The sequence below is a fragment of the Agelaius tricolor genome, unplaced genomic scaffold (genome assembly GCF_023055355.1).
Source record: "Agelaius tricolor isolate 1412-34295 unplaced genomic scaffold, bAgeTri1.0.p SCAF_84, whole genome shotgun sequence".
Lineage (NCBI taxonomy): Eukaryota > Metazoa > Chordata > Aves > Passeriformes > Icteridae > Agelaius > Agelaius tricolor.
This window is the reverse complement of record NW_027269344.1, coordinates 382059-388114: the sequence shown is the minus strand read 5'-3', so window position 1 is coordinate 388114 and position 6056 is coordinate 382059. Positions and strand designations below refer to the sequence as shown.

General features: G+C 51.4%; 1 long non-coding RNA gene across 1 annotated transcript; it reads left to right on the top strand.

The window, feature by feature from the left end:
* Window positions 1-3559: 3559 nt before the first annotated feature.
* LOC139585551 (uncharacterized) lies at window positions 3560-5808 on the top strand. Its single transcript, XR_011677116.1, has 3 exons — window positions 3560-3658; window positions 4316-4381; window positions 5105-5808. It is a non-coding gene; the product is annotated as an uncharacterized lncRNA (long non-coding RNA).
* The last annotated feature ends 248 nt before the right edge of the window (window positions 5809-6056 follow it).

Here is a 6056-nt window from a genome sequence, read left to right as displayed (position 1 = left end):
CAACCCAGCTGTGTTGGCCAACCCCAGGTGCTCTTGGGTGTCGGAGCATCGGGGGGTAGGACGGTCGGGATGGACGGAGACGAGAGATCTCTGCAGCCAGGCCCTGGAACTTGCGGTTTATTGCAAAGGGCCCGGGTGCAGGGCCCTGCTTGGAGCTGCCAGGCACAGCTGGAGCAGGCCCGAGAGAAGAGAGGGGTAGAGAGGATGAGAGGGTGAGAGAGTAAGAGGGTAAAAGTGTAAGAGAGTGAGGTTCCCATTACAATTCAATAAATCTTCTGTGTTGAATATTCTATTTCTCAACAGCCAATCTAGTACAAGATGCACGTCCTATAGCATTTACATACAGCCTATAAGAATCATTACATTACCACACTGTGTTACATTTTAAACCGTAAAAACTCCTCTTTGGACCCCTTCTGCCAAGCTGACAGGATCTGCTCTGACCCTTGGATCTGTCTGCAAGCAGTGGGAATTGTTCCATCAAAAGGGGATTACCTTCAGCCAGCCACACCACTGTTTTCCAGTTGTTCAGTAACTGAGGTATCTCAAAGCTTGCTTTGATTTCAATCTTGCTTATAGTTTCTATATTGTCAAAATCTTTTGCCAGACAATCATATTTATAAGGCTTTCCTGTTTCATCTTCCCCAACACTTGGGCATTTTTTTATTTCTCAATCCACCTGTGTTGTCCAATCCCAAATGCTCTTGAGCATATTCTCAATCCAGCAGAATTTTGCTTTACCCTGAATGCTCTTGGAATATTAATCCCTCAACCCAGCAGGTTTTTAGGAGCCCCTTTTGTCCCATTTGCTAGTGGATTGGGCTAGGAAACTCCTCTGCTCCCTTCCTCCGAGGGGTCCAGCCCCTCTCTGAGACCCAGTCCCAGTTACCCCGGGGGATTCTCTCACTCCTTTTAACATTCACTTTGTCTCTTTACTGGCCACTTGTGACTGTGGTCACAAGGGTTTTCAGGATGAAGAAGAGACGAGAATGTTGACTCCATGATCAGAAGGCTTGATTTATTATTTTATGATATATGTTACATTAGACTATACTAAAAAGCAATAGAAAGGAAAAGGTTTCTTGAGAAGCTAGCTAAGCTAAGAATAGAAAAGAATGAATAACAAAGATCTGTGTCTCAGACAGAGAGCAAGAGCCAGCTCTGCCATGAGTGGTCAAGAAATCCAAACACCCACAGGAGACCAATCACGGGTCCACCTGTTGCATTCCACAGCAGCAGATAACCATTGTTTACTTTGGTTGCTGAAACTGCAGCTTCTCACAAGGAAAAATCCTAAGAAAGGATTTTTTATGAAAGATGTCTGCGACAGCCACTTACCGTGGAAAGTCAGAAATGCAGCATGGGAGACTCCAGCACTCACTTGGCAGGTCTGGCACAACCAGCCCGCCTCTCATTCACTCACATTCATCCCCCCTGAGAAATACTTACCAATCCCTTTTCCTTCCCATGTTCTTCGTGCACATTACTACTCTTAGGGGGCCAATTGCCATGGTTGTAGGGAGCCTTTTTCCCTTGTCTTTGTTTTATTGTCTCCTTTTGTCCACCATAACCTGCGTCTGTCAGTCACCCCAGGGCAAACAGAGCGAGGCTGCTGAAGAGGGCAGGGGGCACCTTCCCCACTCTGACTCTCCTGAAGCACCGGCAGTGAGGTGTTGGTAACCATCCTCTGCTACCATAATTGTGAAAAACGCCAATCACTTGTTTTTAAAATTTTAAAAGTTTAATAGTAATAAAATAATTATCATAATAGTAATACTATTAGAGTAATAAAAATTTGGACAATTTGAATTAGGACAATATGAGACAACAAATACAAAGTGTTATGGAGTCCGGGTACCTTTTTCTGGGCAGCACAAGCCCTAAAAAGGACACCTGTTAACAAAGGATTAACCCTTAAAAACAATAGCCTGTTGCATATTCATACACTTCATACATGATGCATAAATTCCATTCAAACATGGGATTCTGGTCAGTGCCACCTTCTTCCTCTGAATCCTAACAGCGCCTTCGAGGCGGGAAGAAGTTCATTTCTTCTGATAAGAGGGCAATAAATTCTTTTTCTCTGAATGATTTAGGTGTCCTGGGGCTGCTATCTCGCTGCAAGTCCTTTCTTTAAAGAAAGTCTCTTACCAAGCATAGTTTCTATTTTAATATTTTGTAATAACCAAAAACTGTATTTAACCCACTTCTTAAGAGAATTAATACAGCATTAGTTTCTAACACAAGATGTATAATATTCATTTTCATATTTGCGAAAACCCAATCACAAAATATGCACTTTTCACAATTATAATCCCACTTACTTCCAGTCTCTCCCAGCATGGTCCCAGCTGCCGCCAGCATGGTTCCAGTTGCTTCCTCAATCAACTCAGTGAGTCCCAGTATGATGCCATTTGCTCCCAGTGGCTCCCAGTCAGGCCCAGTATGGGGGATGCTGTGCAGGGTGTGCTCACTGTGACACTCAGTCACTCCCAGTATTAGTCCAGTCACTCCCAGTATGATCCAGATATGAGCCCAGTGTGCTCCCAGTCTCTGCCAGAATAAACTAGTTTTGCGCTACATGGTTCCAGTTGCTCTCTTTCACCCTCACTTTCCTTCCAGTCGCTCCCAGTATATCCCAGTGTACCCCAGTTATCTCTAGCATCTTTCCAGTTCCTTCCAGTATGATCCCATTTGCTCCCAAGCACTCCCAGTCAGCCTCAGTGTAGTGGCACTCACTGCCAGTATGATCCCAGTCACCTCCAGCCATGATCCCAGTTCATCCCCGTGTAAGCCCAGCAGTTTCCAATCACCCCCAGTATGCACCCAGTTCCTTTCAGTTGGTCCTAGTATGTTCCCAGTTGCTCACAGTGACTCCCAGTCACTCCCAGTATATCCCATTTGCCCCTAACATGGTCTCAGTTGCCCCCTGCAGGCTCCTACTCACTCCCAGTACAATCCCAGTATGATCCCAGTATGATCCCACTCTCCATTAGTGCAATCACAGTGTGCCCTGGCATGGCAGTATGATCCCAGTATGATGTCAGTACAAGCCCAGTACAGTCCCAGTCACTCCCAGTATGATCCCAGTATGATGTCAGTACAAGCCCAGTACAGCCCCAGTCACTCCCAGTACGATCCCAGTGCAGCCCAGTCCCTGGCAGTGCTGCCACTGCTGGGATCCCCCAGCCCTGTGTGCGTTCCCCCCTGGCGGATGTGCCGGGAGGAGCCCCAAGGGCTGGCAGTGGCCAGGCAGGGTCCCCAGCAAGGCCCAGTTTGGATGTGCAGCCCCCAGTTTGCCCAGTTTGCCTCTCCTTTGGCCCGGGCTGGGTTCCCCCCGCCCGCAGCAGCTGGGAGCAGCCGAGAGCCCCGCGCTGCCCATCCCGACCCGTCCCGGCTCCATCTCCCTCCTGCGGGCTGCGAGGGCTGCGGGAACGGGCACCGAGGGTGTGGCTGCTGCTGGGGGAGGAGGAGGAGGCAGGGAAGGGCAGGGATGAAGGGGGAAAAGGAGGTGGGGCTGGGGGGAGGAGCAGGGGGAGGAGGGATGGAAGAGGAGGAACAAAAGCGGATCAAGGCTGAACTGAGGGAGCCAGGCCATCGATCCCTGCCTGAATTCGCAGCCCCCACCTGTGGGATCATTGCCCCCCCCATGGCTCCGGTGAGCGGGGAGGGGGAGCTCGGCCCAGATATCCAGAGGGTCCCTGGGTTGGGTTTTTGGGGGGATGTTTGGAGAATGAAGAAGTCCAAGGCTGAGTGGAAAAGGCCCCTTGGGGGGACATCGGGGGGTGGCGGTGGCGGCTGCCGGCAGAGGCAGCCTGGAGGAGCAGAGCCCTGTGTGCCCCAGGAGCCCAAAGTGGGGAGCCCAGAGAGGGGGGAGCGCCGCCATTGGCGGGAGCCTCAAGAGCCTGGAGAGGGGCAGGGGGGACTCCTTGGAGCCGCTGCAGCCCAGAGCAGAGAATGAGGGGAGAAGGGAGCCTGGGAGCCCAAAAAGCCCCGGCATCCCGAAATGGGGAGAGCGAAGTGGGGGCAGCTTTTGGGATTGCCGGGACTGCCAGCAGCCTGGGCAGGGCGGGCACCGAGGAGAAGGGGGATCCCCAGTCCAAGCGTGACCCCCAGTAGCTGGGACAGGGTGGAACCCCCGAACACCAGAGGGGAGGGACCAGGGACAGGGAACTCCTGGGTGGCTTTTTCAGGGCTGAATCTTGGTGTTTGGGAGGTTTTTCTGGAGCCCAGATGGCCTCTGCCTTGTAGAGATGGACTCGGGCAGAGGAACCATCAAACTCAACGTGCTCATCCCTTGTTTTCCCCAAACCAGGATTTCCCATTGCCAACACTTGGGAGGCTGCGAGGAAGAGGAAGATGCCCTGGGTCACTGAGGCAGGTGAGGGGGAAATCAGTGTCTGTTGAATGCTTAAAATCACAGGGTTTTGGAAAAGCTTCAAAAGACAAGCCTCAGAGACAGTAGAACTGATTTAGAGCTTTGCAGTAACCATAAGATTGGTCAGCAGAAAAGTTATATAAGAAGTAGAAAGTAGGGAGAAATAGAACAATGGTCTGTGCATTAACACTTATCTAGAATAACTCCCTAACCTGCGGAAAAGTGTATCTAGAAAGATATTAGGAAGTTCCAAGCTTAATAATGGAGCTCTGTGCATTGTGTTTTAAGGCTTACAAGCAGGTATTGTATTTGAAATAAGGGAGCATTGTTTTAACCGTCAATGTGCTTATAGTGCTTGGATAGAACTACTGTCAGTATGGCTTTGCTTTGTGTGATTGGTCAAAAACCTTTTAAAGTAAGTTTTAACATGAAGTTCTTTGTCTGCTACCTGTGATGTGAGCTACTGGCATCTTCCCATTGTCATAACCAAGTAATGAGACAGATGCTGGGAAATAAAACAGCTCAAGACACGTTCCTAGCAGTCCAGTCCTGTTTGTGATTTGTGCACAGCCCCGAGCTGGCAATGAGTGCCCCTTTCCCCCCTGTGCTGCTCCATCTCCCAGCCCAGCAGGGCCCCCGGCTGCAGCTCAGCCCTGGGGGGATCTCCTTGCCCTTGCCTGTGGCACGGAGGCAAATCCCATCCTGTCCTTGTCCTTCCTCCCCCAGAGCAGGAGCTGAGCATGGAGGGCAGGGAGGACAAATGCCTGCGGCAGAACCTGGTGGCAGAGGCCGTTTTGAGCGGCTCCACGGCGCAGGAAGCCAACGGGGAGGAAAAGCCCCGGAGCTGCCGCACGAGGAGGGGCTGCAAACGCAGATGGCGGGGATGTGAGGGGGAAAGAGCCAGCCTGGGCCGGGAAGGCGGCCGGAGATGGAGCCAGAGGTCAGAGCTGGTGCTCCATGAGCAGCTCCATGATGGGGAGAAGCCCCACACGTGCGTGGAGATTGGGAAGAGCTTCAGGTGGAACTGCGACCTGATTGTGCACCAGAGGATCCACACTGGGGAACGGCCCTATGAGTGTGGGGAGTGTGGGAAGAGTTTCAGACCAGCTCCCATCTCCTCCTGCACTATCGGATTCACACAGAGGAGAGGCCCTTCCAGTGCCCTGACTGTGGGAAGGGATTCAAGCACAACTCCACCCTCATCACCCACCAGCGCATCCACACAGGGGAGAGGCCCTACGAGTGTCCCCAGTGTGGGAAGAGCTTCTCCAGCAGCTCTAACTTGACCCAACACCAACGGAGGCACCGGTAAGGGAAGCCCTGCGAGTGCCCCGAGTGCGGGCAGAGCTTCGTGCGCTGCTCCAGCTCCATCCCCCACTGGAGGAGGCACTTTGGGAACAGCCCTGGTCACGCACATTCCCTGTGATCCATGTTGGGAACACACCTGGCTGCTTAGCCCTTTGGTTTGGCCTTAATTTTCCTCTGCTTCACCTTCATCCTTGAAAAACTCTCCAAACTGGGTTAGATGAAGGAAATTGATCGAATATATCTGCAGTTCCATAATTTCTCAGTTGTTTTAGAGGAAATTTAGGATTTGGGGACACGTTCTGTGTGGAATGCTGCTGTTGCTAAGAGGCGGGAATTTGATCTCATCCTTCTTGTGTTGCTAAGAACTCCT